Below are 19892 nucleotides of genomic sequence, written 5' to 3'. Positions count from 1 at the left end.
GATACAGTAGATACTCATAAACTGTCCCAATGGCTGATCTCTACAATGAAGAGCACAGAAATGGAGTGAAAGGGAGACAAGTTGTAAAGTAGAAACGACGAAAGGAAAAAAGAAACGGAACACTCTGAAGAGAGAGAGAGAGAGAGAGAGAGAGAGAGAGAGAGAGAACGAGAGAGAGAGCTTTGTAACTGCATGAAGTAGTGCAGCTGAATGACTTGCACTTTCAAGTCCAGAGATACTCATAAAGAACATGAATCACACACAGTAGACAAGACAGAGAAATAAAGTCTGCTAGAGAAACTCACTGTTTCCCAACCTTATGTGACTTGAAAACCTTCACAGTTTGACCAATTATGCTCAAACACCACTTCAGATGAAGTGAACTCATTGTATTACAGTAGACTGCATATGATTTAGCATTACTGTTGACTTTCTGTGTCTATGTGAAAGCAATACGCACATACGTATGATGAACATTCTTATTAGGCAGCAGTTTTTCTATTAGTTACTATAAGTTAATGCACTAACATAAGATATTATTAGTCTTTTTAATGCGAGTTAATACAAACAGAGCTGTTCTAATTGAACCTTATTGTTAAGTGTTAGTTAAGAAATGCTATAAGATTATATAATGCTTGTGTTAAACCTTGTTTACTTACTGTAATAATAATTATAAATGATGCATAATTCCATGTAACTAACCCTAACCACACAGTAAGTTACTCAGTATTTCATTTAAATTAAGACAATCAGCAGAACCTAAATCTGTTGTAGAAAGTTTCATAATAATAATGACTCCTTACATTTAAATAGCGCTTTTCTGGACACTTAAAGTGATTTACACATTAGGGGGAATCTCCTCATCTACCACCATTGTGTAGAATCCACCTGGATGATGTGATGGCAGTCATATTGCACCAGACCGCATGCCACACATTAGCTGATTGATGGAGTGGAGACAGAGTGAAGAAGTCAATTATGGTATCGGTATCGTTAGGAGGCTATGATGGACAGAGACCAGTAGGCAAATTTGGCCAGGATGCCGGGGTTCAACACCTACTCTTTCTCCTAGGACATCCTGAGATTTTTCACAACCACAGAGAGTCGTGACCTCGGTTTGATGTCTCATCTAAAATATGGCGCTCACTGAGCAGGAGAAAGTCCCATTCACCATACTGGGGCGTTAGGAGCTACCCAGACTGCAGGTTGAGTGCCCCCTGCTGGCCTCACTAACACCACTTCATTAAAATCTGGCAGCTAATTTTACAGTTAATAACAAAGATATTACTTAATATTTTATGTATTTAATAACATGTTCAAACTATTAGTAATACATTTATTACAGTATTTATTAATCTTTATTAATGTTAATGTTGTTTAAGTTAAATAACGTTAGTTCGTGTGAACTTACTGTGCATTAACTAATGTTACCAAGCACAAATTTGGATATTAATAATGCATTATTTAATGCTGAATTATGATTAACAAGATAATTGATACTAGTTGATGTTAGTAAACACATTAACTAACATTAATAATTTAATTAAACCATTATTTTAAAGTAATTATAAGTTATTAATGTTGAAGTATAAAGTCAAAAAAGGCTATGTATTTTGCAAACTTGACAAAACAAAACCTGTTCAAAGGAAAGCTGCCGAAACAGCCTGTAGATATTGCTGGGAACCAAGCTACAACAACAACAACAACAACAAAAGTAATAACAATAAATTATGCATAATAACACGCAACTGACTGTAAACTTAACCCTCATTCTGATCTGTTGTAAATTAATATTACTCCGTAGAATTATTTATAGTGATACTCTAACAAGAATATAAAGCCTAACCTAATTTTATTAACTTTTATCCAAAAAACTGCAAGCAAATTTCACTATTAATTAGAATTAAAAATGCTAAGTAACCTTAAACTAGACTTAAAAATTTAAAGGAAATGCTATAACTTTTTATTTACAACTTAAAAAATATAATTCAACAAAGCAGAATCCTTACAAATGAAAGCTGCAGATATGCCCTTCAGGTACAGTTCGAAAACACTCTGCAACCGAAACCAAACAGACACACTCACGAACTCAGCAGTAGAAGTGTGTTAAGCTTACCGTACTAAGAGGCCGTCCAAGTCTCTCCCTTATTCCCTCAGGACTCAAACAGATACAAAGAGAGCCCCCCTCACCCTCCTCCACCTGTACAGAGGTACAGCAGTGTGACCCGTGCGTAACGGTGGCCCTTCTGCCTCTAAGTCATGGTTGTAGTGAGGCTCTGCCCCCTGCCCCGCCGGGCCCCGTGTGTCACACAGGCAGCCTGAGCTCGGAGCTCTGCCTGCAGCTCCCAAATGTGCGTTATGCAAGGCCTTGTCGACAGCCAGATCTCCCTCCCTCTCTCTCTCTCTCTCTCTCACTCACTCGCTCGCCCGCTTACTCGGCTCCGCCCACACCTCACCTCACTGCGCACCAGCAACTTCATCAGGTATTCATTCAAAAAAGACACATGCCAGCTGGCAGAGCGCCCAGACTACACTGCTGGAGAAAGAGAGAGAGAATGAAAGAGAGAGAGAGAAAGAGGAGGGTGAGGGAACCAGAGTACGAGGGAAATGGAGAGAGGGAGGGAGGGAGGAGGAGGGTTGTAAAAAGAGAGCGGTGAAGATTAAACCAGAGAGCGATGGAGAGAGATATAAGGCTGCTGCTACTACTACAGGCATGTTTATGTTCCAGAGCTTGATTGGTACTAAAACGAACAGATTTTTTTTGTGTGTTCTTTTGTTGATAGAAGACCACATCAAAAGACCTTTTTCATAAATCACAAACATATGAACTATTATAAAACTATGTGTTATGACTAAATTAAAGCATTAATTATTGTATGAATATTCATTAATATGGATATTGCTAACATTGTAGTTTACGTACTAATTCCAACTGTTAACTACTGGCTTATTATTATTATTATTATTATTATTATTATTATTATTAATGTTAATGTTAATATTAATAATAAAAACAATAACAACAACAACAATAAATAATAACAACAATAATAATATTAACAACAACAACAACAACAACAACAACAACAACAACAACAACAACAACAACAACAACAACACTATTAATAATAATAATAAGATATAGGCTGCTTATTATTATGAACTTATTTTACATCCCTTTTCCTAACCAATACCTAAACCAAACTACTACCTAAATAACTATTAATAAGCTGCTACCCAGCAAACATTGGCCGGACTGCAACGTCCTCTCCCGAGCCAAAATTAGTCGTGGGTGGATGGCACAAATGCACATGTCCTAAAATGCATTAATATACACTTGTATACATTTGTACATGTCTATATTTACATGTGTTTACAATTTTATGTACATGTAGTTCAATATATACCCTGTCCTGATTAGGTCTACAAGTGACGTCCTTTACATTCATAGTCAATCATTACTCTTGCTGAAATTATAAAATATATAAAAGTATTGCACTTACATCTGGGTATATACAGCAGAAATGAATAATATACGTGCCCCAAGTGGGTTTTAAGAGGTTGTGGACAGACTTTAGGCATCTCAAGACCCATTAAAAACGCATGTTTTTATGAAATAATTAGTATTTAGCTAACAGTCTTAGGTAATAATTGTTAATGCCACTAAATTGTACCTTAATTAAAGTTAATTAATTAAAGTGTGACCTGAAAATTAATATTATATAAATAATTTATTTAATATACATTACTGTTCAAAGGAAGTTTTTTGGGATCATTTATGCTCATCAAGCTTGCATGTTTTTTTTTACAATCACAGTAATACTGTGAAAAACTCATATAATTTTATGTTGTCTTTTTTTATTTGAATATGCAAATTATTCCTGTGAAAGACAAAGCTGATTTTTCTTAATAATTACTCTAGTTTTCAGTGTCAAAGGGTACTAAAATTACATGGTAATATGTTGATTTTCAATAATGCTAAGAAAACTACATTGTTGTCATGTAAACATGACCTCAGAAACCAAATGTGTTAGTTCTTCAGAATTTTTAGTCAAGCATATTGTCCACAAAAATAAAATAAATATCGTAAATACTTGAATATAGACAATAAAAGCCAAAGATATCTTCTGCTTTAATGCTTTAATAACATCTTCACCACAATCCATCTAATAAATAAAAAAACAATTCAAAAATATGCAAATCCAATTCATAAATTAAAAAAATGATTCAGAAATTTGCAAATCCAATTCATAATTTCAAAAAATGATTCAAAAACACGCAAATCCAATTAATAACTTCAAAAAATAATTTAAAAATACGCCTCCAATTCATAAATGTAAAAAAAGATCAAATACTTAAATCCAATTTACAAACTCAAAAACCTTTACAAAATATACAAATGCTAATTATAAATTAAAAAAATTCAAAAATATCCTATTATAATTTGTAAACTCAACGATACAATACTCAAATTACTTCATAAATTCAAAACACAATTTAAAAATACGCAAATCCAACTTGCAAATTCCAAAAAGATTAAAAACACACAAATCCAATTGATAAATGTAAAAAACAATTAAAAATTATGCAAATCCAATTCATAAATTAAAAAAAAATGATTCAGAAATTTGCAAATCCAATTCATAATTTAAAAAAATGATTCAAAAACACACACATCCAATTAATAACTTTAAAAAATAATTCAAAAATACGCCTCCAATTCATGAATGTAAAAAAATAAAAAATACTTAAATCCAATTTATAAACTCAAAAACCATTACAAAAATATGCAAATGCTAATTATAAATGTAAAAAAATTCAAAAATATGCTATTATAATTTGTAAACTCAACTATACAATACTCAAATTACTTCATAAATTCAAAACACAATTTAAAAATACGCAAATCCAACTTGTAAATTCCAAAAAGATTAAAAACACACAAATCCAATTAATAAATGTAAAAAACAATTAAAAAATATGCAAATCCAATTTGTAAATTCCAAAAAAATTTAATAACTACGCAAATTCGATTCTTAATTCAAAACATGATTCTCAAATACACAATTCCAATTATTTTGGTGAAAATATTTATGTTAGTGACTTGTGAATTCATGAATTGTGCGTTTACAGATATACGAATTGGCAATGTGAACTGTTCTGTGCATGTTTGAATTACATATTTTAAATGTATTATTTTTGAGACAGATCTGGCTCCATTTAAATGTGATATGCTCATGTACTCACTACAGTAGATGACAACAGATTGTTTATACAGTAGAAGTTTCTTTTCTAAAAGTCCTGAAAGAGCTGAAGACATCAGACAAACTACTCAGACGAGTAAATACAGTAAGCCCTCTGCCTTACATGACTCCCACACACAGCACTAATCATTTGAGCAGAAGAGCACACACAAACACAGACCCACACACACACACATTTCCCCAGAGAGCCACGGCGTTCCCAGGATTAGCAGCTCGTTTTAGGTGAGCTCAATGAAAGCACAAGGACACTGTGATGCTAATCCTGTACAGTGACATCTCTTCTAATCGTAAGACTCTGAACCTCTGTGTTTCTGCACCATTTAAGATTTAAACGGCATTAATACTACAGAGAATGTTATCTGTGGTACTGATGTAGTTCTGTAAAGACTCCAGCAGGTGCTGCTACAGACAGCAACGTCTCAGATTCACAGCTGAAGGCTGCAGAGTTTGTTTAGCTGACCTAGTTAGCTAAGCAGTTTTGATAAATATATATTCTGCTCATTGGTTGTGAGGATGGTGCAGTAAGGGTGGACAACACAAATGCTGCCCACATACAAGAAAAGCGAGTTATTGTGGTTAATGCAATCTAAAGACATATAAATCTGCAGTTTGATATAAAAACTAAATATTTAGTGTATTAAAGAGACAGTTCATCAAGAAAAAACAAAACAAAAAAACTGCTCAATGAAAGTTTTTTCTTCTGTTGAGAACAAAAGAAGATATAATAAAAAAATTTAGTAACATTGTTACATTATACGGATGTCAATGGTTTCAGGTTTCCTACATTTATCAATATATTTTCTATTGTACTCAAACTGGCATTAGGGGTGAGTAAACAATTACAGAACTGCAGTGATGGAAAGAGTACTGAAAAATCATACTTAAGTAAAAGTACCATTACTTGCCTAAAAACGAAGTGCAAGTAGAGTAAAAGTAAGTATCTGTTGTAAATATTAATCAAAGTATGAGTAAAAAGTAGCCCTTTCAAAAGTACTGAAGAGTAGGGAGTATTGCTGATGCATTTACATGTAATTTGTGGATGTTTGCAAACGTAACATTCTGTAGTGCATTTTGTTATTGCCCAGCAGGCATCATAAGACGTTAATAATAGGTTAGATTTAGGTTGTGATGGCAGGTTACTAAAATGCAATGTCTAGCCTGCATCTAAAGACAATTTTATTTTGATGTCCAATAACGACGTCAAATGAAGTTGATATTTGGTTGATTTTAGGTTTTGTTGGAAAGTGACCAAAATCCAACATTGAGCCAACATCTTAAACCAACAACATATTAACGTCAAATACTAACATTTATTCATCAGGTATGGCAATCAAAATCCAACGTCTGATAGACGTCATAGTGATAACGTCCACACCACGACAAGCTGTAACATCATTACACGTTGATATCTGGTTTAATTTAGGTTGGACACCGATGTCAGCCTGACGTTGGGTTCTGACGTCAACCTGATTTTCATTACCAAACAAAATGCCACATGCCTGCTGGGTGTTTAAGGCCACACTGAAAAATAATATATTCAAAGTAGATTCCTTGGATTTACTAAAATTTTTTTACGTTAAGTGGTTGTAAACAATTTAATTGGGTTGAATTTAAACAAACAAATTAAGTTGAACATTATTTAATTTAATTTGTTTGTTTAAATTCAACAAAAATAAATTGTGTGCAACAATTCTGCATGCAACACTTTTTTCAGTGCATTTTGTTCATCATACAGTAAACATCCGTCATCTTCTCATCAGTGACATGCATCTAAACAAGGGGTCACCAAACTTCCTAGAGGGCCGGTGTCCAGCAGATTTTAGCTCCAACCCGAATCAAACACACCTGAACAAGCTAATCAAGGTCTAGGTATACTTGAAACACCCAGGCAGGTGTGTTGAGGCAAGTTGGAGCTAAACCCTGCAGGGACACTGGCCCTCCTGGACCGAGATTGGTGACCCCTGATCTAAACAGTCTCTGGGTCAATGCGTGTAAAAATTTCGCACACCTTCTTGGACACTTTTAATGCTTCTAAGAGGTTTGCTGCAATTATAAATCACCCATGTCTTAAGGTAGTTCATTATGCCACAATTTATCTTCTATGTGCGATTTGATTGGACAGGAATCACTGGACTGATTTTTATAATCCCCATAGACAAGAAAAAATAAAGTAGTGACTGCAGGATGAAGGAAAGCAGTGGAGTAAAAGTACCAATACGGCACTAAACACTTAAGGGAAAGTAAAAGTACACATTTTTAAAACTACTGTACTTAGTAAATGATAATCTCTGAGAAAAACTACTCGATCACAGTAATTTCTGTATTTGTAATTTGTTACTTTACATCACTGCAGAATTGTCATTTTTGGGCAAACTATCCCTTTAATTTCATTTTCCTTTTAACTTGAAATTACAAAAATTGCAAAATGGCAAACTTTCTAACAAGCAGCTTACAGTATGTCATGCTAAAACTTGTGTCAATGGATATTACCGATTAGTACCTTTCACTACTTTAAGTTAGTGGTGTTTTAGGACACACTTTCATTCTGTGAACATGCATTTCTAATAGCTTGACTGCAAATGCTGATATATTGAACAGCACCAACACAGAAAGGATTGCAATTGATGTAAAAATGTAGATTATAAACTTATGAACTGCTTGATTTATGGTGAAAAATGATGACCATATAGGAAGGTTTTGAGAGCTATTCTAAAACAAAAATAAAAAATAACTGATGCATAATGTGAAGGTCTTTATCTTATAATTTATGCTAAATAATAAAAAAAAATGAAATGAGTGAAATGGTGTAGAAAGGCTGTTTCCAGTAGTTTGTGATGTTGTTTATTATTTCAGAGTACAATTTGACAGTAGTATAAAGTTTAAGCAAGCTTGGTCATTAAACTGATCTGTGCACTCTCAGCTCAGACACATCCGCTCTTCTTTTTAAGCATATTTACTACTGGGGTTGTGTGAGCTATGACCCATTTCAGGAGCAGCCAAATTGTAAAATCAATCACAGCTTTACAAATCTTTCTTTAGAAGACGACGGCTACTTTCAGTGACCTTTATATCTTGTGGTCATGGCGCGATATGTTCCACAGTGAGGAATTGATTCAAGGACCAGCAACTGGAATCAATTCCAAAAAAAATAAAAATAAATAAATAAAAAAACAGCAACACGTAAAATAAAACATTACATTTAGTGAGGAAAAACAAGAAAATATTTGTCAACTATTTTAGTATTCATCATTAACATTTGAGCTGCACAATATACAGTTTCTGCATTAATATCACAATATGTGCATCCGCAATAGTCGCATCGCAGGATCTGCAATGTTGAACCGTTATTATAAGTGACCAGAAGCTATATTTGAACACACTGCAAGTAAAACTTTTTGTTGTAAATATTATTCAAAGTATGAGTAAAAAATAGACCTTTCAAAAGTACTCAAGAGCAGTGAGTAGTGAGTATTACGCTGTAAAAATTGGATGCATTTACATGTAATTTGTGGATGTTTGCAAACGTAACATTCTGTAGTGCATTTAGTTATTGCCCAGCACACACAACGTCATAAGATGTTGTTATTAGGTTAAATTTAGGCTTTGATGTCAGGTGACCAATATTAAAGTCTAGCCAGCGTCTGGGGACAACGTTATTTTGATGTCCAATAATGACGTCAAATGACGTTAATATTTTGTTGATTTTAGGTTGTGTTAGAAAGTGACCAAAATCCAATGTCGATTTTTAAACCAACATCATTTTAACATTAAATACTGACATTTATTCATCAGGTATGGAAACCAAAATCCAGCATGTGATAGATGTCATAGTGGTAACGTCCACACAATGTCAAGCTGTAACATCATTATACGTTTATATTTGGTTGATTTTAGGTTGTAATTTTGGACATTGACGTCAGCCTGGTGCTGAGTTTTAAGGTCAACCCGATTTTCATTTCCAAACAAATTGCAACGTCCCCACAATGTTGGGGTACAACTTCAATCTGACATCATGTTGACGTCTTGTGCCTGCTGGGTGTTTTGGGCCATTTTGGTTTTCATACAGTAAACATCCGTCATATTTTCATCATTGATATGCATCTAAAAAGTGTCTGGGTCATTGCGTTTAATGATTTTGGACATCTTCTTGGACACTTTTAATGCTTCCAAACAGTTTTCTGCAATAATAAATCGCCTATGTCTTGAGGTAGTTCATTATCATGTGATTTACCTCATTACTACTATGTGTGATTCAACTGGACAGGAATCTCAGGGCTGATTTTTCTAATAGAAAAGAAAAAATAAAGTAGTAACTGCAGATTAAAGGAAAGTAGTGGAGTAAAAGTACCAATACTGCACTAAAGATGTACTCAAGGGAAAGTACATTTTAACACTACTTAGTAAATTACAAATCCTCGAAAAAACAACTGAATCACAGTAATTTGAGTATTTGTAATTTGTTACTTTACTTCATTAGTCATTGAAACATTTACCCACAAACTTACCAAAACGTTTATTATTTATGTGATTTTAGGGTCTGTGACTGAGAATTGTTTAAAAGTCAGTAAAAAAAATTTTTTGAAAAAAAAATGATGTTTTAACTTTAAGGAAGATTAATTGTGTGTGTGAAAACTATACAGTGCTAGTTCATTATTAAATTTGTGTATCTGAATATTGCTAGATGTCCAGAAAATCATTAAGCACAGTACATTTTATTTGTTGCATTATTACTATATTTATCAACGTTTGTGATTGGTTTATTATATTTTATGCAGACACTCTCCCTTATAAAGTCATCCCAATTGATCTAAAATGTTGAATTCTTTCCAAATAGACCTCTTTATATCATCTGGTGAAATTTTATATATATAAAATATTGCAATATACAGTGGGGGAAATAGGTATTTAACACGTCATATTTTTTCTCAGAAAACATCATTCTAAAGGTGCTGTTGACTTGAAATTTTCACCAGATGTTGATAACAACCAAAGAAACCGATATACGAAAAGAAAACAAATCTAACTAGTTTACAAATTAAGTTATGTGTAATAAAAAGGTAAAAAGTATTGAGCACATAAAGTGTTGAAATGGAGGTGTAAAAAGGCAGTGAAAGCCCAGAAAGCAGCTGAAACCTCTCAAAATTTATTTAGCAAGCCTCTGCCCTTCGTCATTGTAAATGAATATAAGCTGCTTCAGTCCGACATCCACATTACCAGGATGATGAAGATGAAACCAGGGTGGACATTTCAGCAAGACAATAACCCAAAACACAGCCAAGGAAACTCTCAGATGGATTCAGAGAAAGAAAATCAAGTTGTAGAATGGCCCAGCCAATCACCTGACTTAAAACCAATAGAGAATACAAAATAAAGATCAGACTTGATGGAGGAGGCCCACAGAACCAAGAATTTTACACTCTGTTAAAGTCTGTGAAAAGAAATCACACCTGAGCAATTCATAAGACTTTACTCTCCATATGAGGCATCTTTAAACTGCCATCGCCAAAAAAAAATACGAAAACTGAAACACTACTCTGCTTCCCCAAATTATAATAGTTATTTTTGATTGCTTAATGATGCTATTGTAGTATACTGCTCCATTACTGCCATCTGAATACATCCTCAAAATACAGACGAACATAGAAGTGAACTTTGTGAGTGATGCTGGCCTCTGTTCTGTGTGCTCGGGCTCCATGTGGGCCTGCGATGAGTCAATTTAACGCATGGCTGATTGTGTCCCTATGGGCCACGTTATGGAAAGTATGAGGCAGTCAGAGGTTGTCAGTGCTTTGAGCTCAGCTTTGGTCATTACTGCAAGTCAATCCCAAGCGCAGCACATGACGGGCACGCAAGGAGTTCCCCTTGTTAGGCAAGCTGTTTACAGAGCCGCAGTCAACAAAAACAAGCAGCGCGGGAAGGTTTGTCTGTGGCCATGGCTACAAATTAGCTGTGCTCTCCATTCCTGGGCCTTCAGGGTAATTCAATTAGTTTTCGTGTGTTTACTCTGAAGCGCGTGCAGTCACCTGAGAGAGTAGTAAATGGACAGGGAAATGGAGATACAGACAGATATTATAAGCAACAAAGCTAGATGAAAGAGACGATGATGATTCGAAACAGAAACGGTGAGTTAACTGTCGGATTAAAAAGCTCTCATTCTGGAAGACTGAACTAAACTGATAACAAAATGTTCCTCCAAACAGTTCAGCCAAAAATTAAAATGTTTCACTCTTTGTTTTTGTTTTGTTTCAAACCTTTTTGAGTTTCTGTGAAACACAAAAGTAGATCTTTTGAAAAATGTGGAAAACATTTGACCATTGACTTCCATGGTATTTGTTTTTCCTACAATGGAAGTCAATGGTTTTTCAGCTTTTTTCAGCAGAATATATTCTTTGGTGTTTAACAGTTGATGAAAACCATTACTGTTTGGAACGACCTGAAGGTGAGTAAATAGTAAGTCATTTTGAACTTTTGGGTGAACTTTCATTTTAGTGATACCAAATTTAGCCATCATTTATTCACCCTTCACTTCATCCAAAGTTAATAAGTTCTTTTCTACCGTTGAACAAAAAAGAAGATACTTTAAAGAATGTTTCAAAATTAATTTGCACAGTATTTTCCCCAGTTATGGATGTCAGTGTCTATAGATGTCCAACATTGTTCAAAATATCTACTTAATTTATTTTTTTTAAAACCATATGGAACCACGTAAGGGTGAGTACATCGTCACCAAGCGGCAACATTGCGCTCTCCCTCGTGAAGCCAACACGGAATGAACTGAAACTGCAATTCATCGACTCGCCTTTAAGGGCTGGCACCAGAAACTCCAGATGTTCATTGACTGCAATACTAAATTGGCCATTTTTACAGCTAATGTTTAGAGCCTGGTACAAAAGATGGTTATGGTGTATATATCTAATACTACCCTTCATGACTACTGTGAGGGGGTGAAATTTTTTATAACTTATCAATTTCATTTATATTAAGTCTGCATAATTAAAGGCATAGTCACTTGAGTGACAGCTAAGTTTCGCTGGTCGCCATCACGTCACCTCAGCTGATTCCGACTGATTAGCCACTGAACTCAGCATATTTACCTTTTTAATTTTTATGTGGCTTTACACAGTCAATTGCCTTTTGGGATTATTTCCTACAATCATCAGATAATACAGCATGCTATGTGCACTTAATTGTGCCCACAAACCATTCAAGTTGCCTCCATTTCCCAGGTGACTGAAATTATATACTTATATACCATCTCTATAAATGTATTTGTTTTATTTAAGATCGTTTAGAATTTTCTTTAGAACTTGCACTCCAGAATCTGACAGACTGATTAGCTGTAGACTCTAGAACAGCCATCTGAAACGTTGTCATACAGTTTCATGCCTGGATTTCAAAAAAAGCCTTGCATTTACTAATACAGACCATATTTGAAGCATTCAAAAGTACTTTGCGTTTTCCACCTGAAGCAAAACATCACAAAAACAATGTTTAGTGGCTCAATGTATTACAACAGTGTTTTTAAAAGATCAAACATAATTTATTGATATAGTACACAACCAATCACATGTGGTCAGAGCACAAACAAGTCGCAGGTAATAAAGAGTTAAGCGTTTCTCCCAAAGACAAACGAATTTAAGCAAAATGCTGGCAGGCATCTGTAGCTCCGCTCACGCCCCGCCTCTTTGTACATTTTTGGTTACCCGCGATTGGTGCAATGACGTGCGAACAAAATGACGACGGTTCGCCACGTCCATTTGTAGCTTCATTTGTGATGTTCAGATACCGATAGGTGACGTCATGTATACTACATCCATATTTTTTACAGTCTATGATTATAACTAAATGTTTAATTCTTAGGTAATTATGCCTTTAAATCATTCACTGCACAAAATGGATCTACTCTTTACAGTTAAGAGCATCATCCTCCTCCTCCTCTCTACCACTTGCAGTCATTAAATCACAGAGAAACCTGACAACATAAAGATTTTAGTAACCATTTAAGATGTAGAATCAAGATTGCAATTTTAATACCCCGGAATGCTGTCACACAAGTCCTATATAGAGTTAAAACACACCACTGCTTGAGAAAAAGCTCTTAAAAACTGTGAAACTGAAATGTCTAGCAACTGACAACCAATCATAAAGAAGCACAGCTAGCCTCATTAATTATGCAAGAGCGTTGCACAGTTGCAGAAAAGCTCACTTCCTGTTTTCGTTTTAGCATCTGATGGAAGTTGAAGACAATAGTGCTGACAAACTGGAGAGTACAGAATTATACAATATACACAAAACAACCAGAGAGTTTGTGTGCAGCATTTGTCATATTAACATTATATTAAAGAAAACAATAACTCCACTCTTTGTAATGTTGGCCACACTTAACAATCTGGTTGCATTGGCTTATACTGTATTATTATTACTAACATGAACTAAGATAAAAATACTAAAAAATTATTTTTTTTTACTAAAAATACACAAAAGTATCTTGATGACTTCTGGGAGTCCTGCAAGAACGCTTTCTTTGCCATTCCAGATGAGTTTATTATTAAGTTATTTAAGTCACTGCAGAGATGTATGGATGCAATCCTCCAACCTCATATACAATATAAATTTTTTTATCACTGCACCATGATTTTATATTTTATACTGTCTGACCTTACTGTCCTAATTAAATAATTAAAAAAACAAGGCATGATCATATTTTATTTTAGTAAAATAAGCATGATCTAGAGATCTTTGCCTTTCATTTAAGCCACTTCTGATTATTATTTGTATAAGTTATTATTTGGTGATCCTAAAACCTGGATAGGCGACAAGACTTTTGTCAGGTAGTGTATATTATTATAATACTATATAATTATTATTTTCAAGTGTAAGAACTTTTGAAGTAGTCAATATAGACTGCAACCCCATCTGGTTTTGCATTCACCAACTATGTTAATGACGCGAGCATGGTGGAAGCTCAGACCATCGCGGGCACATCTATTTTAAACTCTCTTTTATTATATTACTTGGAAAGTCGAGTTAAAATCATATCCAAGTATAATTATCACTCGTGTTTTATACTTGACACATGCTGCTAATCACAGTACACATAAATAAAAATATACCGCAATCCGCACACACATCAAGTCGTTCATATGCATGATTCTTTAAATAGTTACATTCGCCTAACACATAAAATGACAGATATCACACTGAATGCTAAGGTGTGAATGACAAGAATGTGTTACAAGTCCTGTTCGTCCCTTTGTCAGCGCGATGATTTAAAGGTGATACATTGTGCCCCTTGTCATAACATGTTAAATAAGTTTCAGCCCAAAATACCAATCAGATCATTTATTATAACTTGTCAAATTTGCAAGTTTGGTTGTGAGCAACAAAACACCCTCTATGTATGTGTTCCTTTAAATGCAAATGTGCAGCTACTTTTTAAAAGAGGGCGGAGCCTTTACCTGCAATCCCCTTTTTAAAGGGATAGTTCACTCTAAAATTAAAATGTACTCACCTTTTACATGTTTTAAAGTTTTTTCTTTATTCTGTTGATATTTCGAAGAAAGCTGAAAAGCTGTAACCAGCAGCGTTGGGAGTAACCCGTTATAAGCAATGTGCGATATGTACTAATATTACTTTCCCAAAGTAACGAGTAAACTAACGCATTACTTTTATAAATGAGTAATATTCATTTATTCTTTTTCTTCTCGGCTTAGTCCCTTTATTAATCAGGGGTCGCCACAGTGGAATGAACCGCAAACTTATCCAGCAAGTTTTTACGAGGGCATGTCCTTCCAGCCACAACTCATCTCTGGGAAACATCCACACACACATTCACACACACACACACACACACACACACACACTCATACACTACGAACAATTTAGCCTACCCAGTTCACCTGTACCACATGTCTTTGGACTGTAGGGGAAACTGGAGCACTCAGAGGAAATCCACGCGAACGCAGGGAGAACATGCAAACTCCACACAGAAACGCCAACTGAGCCGAGGCTCGAAGCAGCTACTCAGCGACCTTCTTGCTGTGAGGCGACAGCACTACCTACTGCGCCACTGCTTCAAATAAGTAATATTATTTGAGGTATTTTTTAAAAAATGTAACGCAAGTTCCAAAAATGACCTTAGTCAGCTTGGATCAAACATTCAATAAGAGGACATGCTGCAAGGAAACAGACAGTCGGCTCGCACTCCTCATCATCATCATCATCATCAGGTCTCTTTTTTTCACAGTAGATGAGTCAGTGTACTGTTCTAGTAACTGAATAACTCAGGATATTGGTTTATTTCGAGTCAAAGGGGGTATCCGGTGTGTTATAACTGAAGAGACAATCCGTTTCACTACAACTCCATTCAATATAATGAACAAATTCGACCGGTTCACTTAGAAGATCCGGATAAAACAAACGGTTCATTCGCGAATCGCCCGTCATCACTACAAACAGTCAGAAACAGAAACAATAGCAGGCCCGGAGACTTACATTTTTACAATCGATTCTGGTTTTTTTTAACTCATCGAAGAAACGAAGTGGATTGTCGTTAAGTGTAGATTATGTGTAAGTAAAACTCTTCACAACTGCAAGAAACACAACATCGAAAATACTAAAAAAAATGGATGCAAGCACTACACCCATTTCCCACCTCCAGCTAAACACAAAATGATTAGCATCAGTCCACTTCCTCCTGGTAAATGTAAATTATTCACAATTAATTTGACTAAACAAAGAATATATGCTATTTGCTTTTATTGTTGAGGAGATCCAGCCTTTGTCTACTGTAGAAGCGACGTCTTGTAATATAGTAAGATTTTTATCTTTGGAAAAATGATTAACACATTTGTTAAGACGACGGGAATCAATTTATTCAATGTATAAAGCTCAAAGATTTATTTTGAGTTGGGGATGTTTTTTTATTATCTTACTGTTCATTTTGTTATTAAACATTTTCAAGGTTTAAAATTAGTTTTTTCCTTAATAGAAATTATTTAATGTTAGTTCTCTTAATTCTCTTTATTGCAATCTTTATCTCGATGGACAGTGAATTTACTAAACTAATAACACAAAACATACAAAAGTAGCAAACACATTAGTTTACATGCTTTCCTTAATCTGTATATACAGCATGAACTGTAGCTCTGGGCTCAGAAAGTTCTCAAAATATAATTTTATCCTACATTTTTTTAAAGGAAAATGAAGGTGTAGGTTATATAGGTGGTTGTTAAATGCAGATCTTCCCTATAAAAAAGGTGAAAAAACATCTGCAAGTACTGAAAGAGATCGAACCTCAGCCAGGTAAGGAAAAGTAACACAAAAGTAACTCAAAAGTAATATAGCACATTACTTTCTATAAAAAGTAATGCAATTAGTTACTTTTTTGTGGAGTAACTTAATATTTTAATGCACTACTTTCAAAAGTATCTTTCCCTAACACTGGTAACCATTGACTTCCATAGTAGAGAAAAAAACAACAACAAATACTATGGATGTCAGTGGTTACAGGTTTCCAGCTTTCAACAAAATAGCTTATTTTGTGTTTAACAGATGAAATAAGCTCATTAAAAAGTAAAGTATGAGTAAACAATGTCAGTTGTAATATAATAATATACCATAATATAGTAATATTGACCTTAAAATGGTTAAAAAATAAGTTTATTCTAGCCAAAATAAAAAAAATCAGATTTTATCAAGAAGAAAAAAAAATACATAGGAATTACTGTGAAAAATTCTTTGCTCTGTTAAACATCATTTGGGAAATATTTGAAAAATTCACATGAGGGCTGAGGGCTGTATTTTAGAAAAGTAGCTTTCCACATGTCCCCTTTAAAATCCACTCCTAGTAAAGCTCACAGGAAAGCTTTGCACCATTCAGAAGAATGTAACCACCCTCTCATCTCCAGATGTGTCCTTTTACACGCACGCACACTGAATGGCTTCAGACTGATATGCAGGGCTGAATGGCTTTGATCGCACCTGCATGAGGGAGAATGGCTGTGACTCCCTCTGACTGTCTGTGCTCAGCTGTGGTTTCCCTCACTCTGCTTCTGTGAGGGATAAACTCTAGAGATGAGTCGCCACGGAGACACATGAAGAGCTCAATACATATGCATATTACACACACTTCTGCAAACCCACGCATACATGTGTGCATTAAGGAGACTCAACATTCACACGCAGTTTTAAAAGGAATGGCTTAATAAAGAAAAGTTCATTCTGAGATAATCCGTTTATAACCAGTGATATAAATCTGTGGGAGATATTTTGAAGAATGTCCTGGCTGCGCTTTTACATACACTAATAGTTAATAGCGTTTTTTTTTTTTTTTAAATAAAAATTTGTTTTTTTAAAATAATGTACACCAGCTATATTGTCATAACATAGCATATTTTAAAAATAAGCTTTCTATTGATGTATGTTTTTGTTAGGATATAGGACATTATTTGGCCAATATACAAATATTTGAAATTGTGAAATTTGGAGGAAAAAAGTTAAATACTGAGAAAACTATCTTTAAAGTTGCTCAAATAAAGAGTTTAGAAATGCATATTACTAATCATGAATTGAGTTTTTATATATTTACAGTAGTAAATATTCAATATTCATTCACAGGACATTTTTACTTAATTCCGTAATGATTTTTGAAATAAAAGACAAAAATATCAATTTTGACTTAATGTATTTTTGGCTATTGCGTTGATGACAGAGCAATAAATGACATTTTTCTGTATAACATATCTTAAGTAAATCTATTATGTTTTAAATCAAACCACAACACCCAAAACCTAATAAAAATAATTTAAAAATCTAATCAAACACCAATTCACACATTCCACAACTTCAACTTCTAAAGCTTCTTCTTCTTCCCAGATATCATAAAATTGAACTGAAAAACTGAACTGAACTAAAAATGAAATATAGAATTTTTTATGATTACTGTTCATTAGTGAACATTATTGTTCATTGTTGCTATATAGCATTTTCTTATATAATTAATGATACAAGATTTTTTTAAAAATGTTGTAATATAGCATTCTGAATGCTTAAAATAATGTCATTACTACTTTTGATTATATATTACAAGCAACATGTTTTTATTATAATTAGATTAATTATTAATATGCATATTATTATTATAATTATTATTCATAAATATACTTATTGATGACTGTAAAAAACAGTTGAACTTAAAATATACTTTGTTAATTATATTATATTTTTTATGATTATTATTCATTATTATGGTATTTTTACTCTGTTTATTATATCATTTAATTATTTCTTATATTATTATTAAATAATAGAATATATATTTTTAAATGTTGTAATGAGGCAATCTGAATGCTTAAAATATTGTAATTTTTGCTTTTAGCTATTATGAGGGGCATTTTGTGATTATAATTAGATTTCTTATAATTAGATCTATTATTAATAATGCATTATTATTATAATTATGATTATTATTTATACACATTATTAATGATTGTACAAATAAAAACAATTTAACATAAAATATACTTCAATTAATATATAATAATTTATTGTGATGATTATTCATTATTATGATGATTTTGTTCATTATGTTTCATATATATTAACTTATTTCTTATATAATTATTTAATAATAAAATATATTTGATTACTTTTAGCTATTATGTTGGGCATGTTATGATAATATATTATAAGCAACATGTTTTTATTAAAATTAGATATACAGTTGAAGTCAGAGTTATTAGCCCCCCTGAATTATTAGTGCCCCTGTTTATTTTTCCCCCAATTTCTGTTTAATAGAGGGAAGATTGTTTCAGCACATTTCTAAGCAGAATAGTTTTAATAACTCATTTCTAATAACTGATTTATTTTATCTTTGCCATGATGACAGCAAATAATATTTTACTAGATATTTTTAAAGACACTTCTATACAGCTTAAAAAGACATTTAAAGGCTTAACTAGGTTAATTAGGTTAACTAGGCAGGTTAGGGTAATTAGGCAAGTTATTCTATATCAATGGTTTGTTCTGTAGACTGTCGGAAAAAAATAGCTTAAAGGAGCTAATAATTTTGTCCCAAAAATGCTTTTTTTAAAAATTAAAAAATGCTTTTATTCTTGCCGAAATAAAACAAATAAGACTTTCTCCAAAAGAAAAAATATTACCAGACATACTGTGAAAATTTCCTTGCTCTGTTAAAAAAATTTGGAAAAAAAAATCTAAAGGGGGCTAATAATTCTGACTTCAACTGTATAATCATTATAATTATTATTTTTATTATTATTATTAATTATATACACATTTATGATTGTAAAAAATCAGAAAAAAACTGAACATAAAATATACTTCATTAAATATATTATAGTTTATTATGATTATCATTCAGTTTTATGATAATTTCATTAATTATATTTCATATATAATTTACTTATCTCTTATAAATAAATAAATACATAAATAAATACATAAATAAATAAATAAATACATTAATTAATTAATTAAATAATGTACACCAAATATACAGTTATAATAGAGCATATTATTAAAATAAGCTTTCCATTGATGTCAACTATCAACTATTTGAAACTGTGGAATCTGAGGATCAAAAAGGTACTATAAAATATTGAGAAA

At 33.1% G+C, this 19892-nt stretch overlaps 2 protein-coding genes across 5 annotated transcripts in view; one reads left to right on the top strand and one right to left on the bottom strand.

Moving 5' to 3' along the window:
- The window catches only part of hpca (hippocalcin), an 802490-nt gene that overhangs the window by 272036 nt on the left and 510562 nt on the right, over positions 1-19892 (top strand). The window lies entirely within an intron of this gene.
- atxn1a (ataxin 1a) overlaps positions 1-19892 on the bottom strand; it is a 214356-nt gene that overhangs the window by 14819 nt on the left and 179645 nt on the right. The window contains exon 1 of one of the 4 annotated variants that reach the window (XM_087294501.1): positions 2117-2410. The exons of the other annotated variants lie outside the window; for them this stretch is intronic. The gene's annotated coding sequence lies outside the window, so the exon portion shown is untranslated. Of the gene's footprint in view, positions 1-2116; positions 2411-19892 lie in introns of those variants that run through there. 4 annotated transcript variants of the gene reach the window in all.

This window comes from Danio rerio, chromosome 19, assembly GCF_052040795.2.
Source record: "Danio rerio strain M-AB ecotype USA chromosome 19, GRCz13ab, whole genome shotgun sequence".
NCBI lineage: Eukaryota > Metazoa > Chordata > Actinopteri > Cypriniformes > Danionidae > Danio > Danio rerio.
This window is presented reverse-complemented; position numbering and strand designations above follow the sequence as displayed.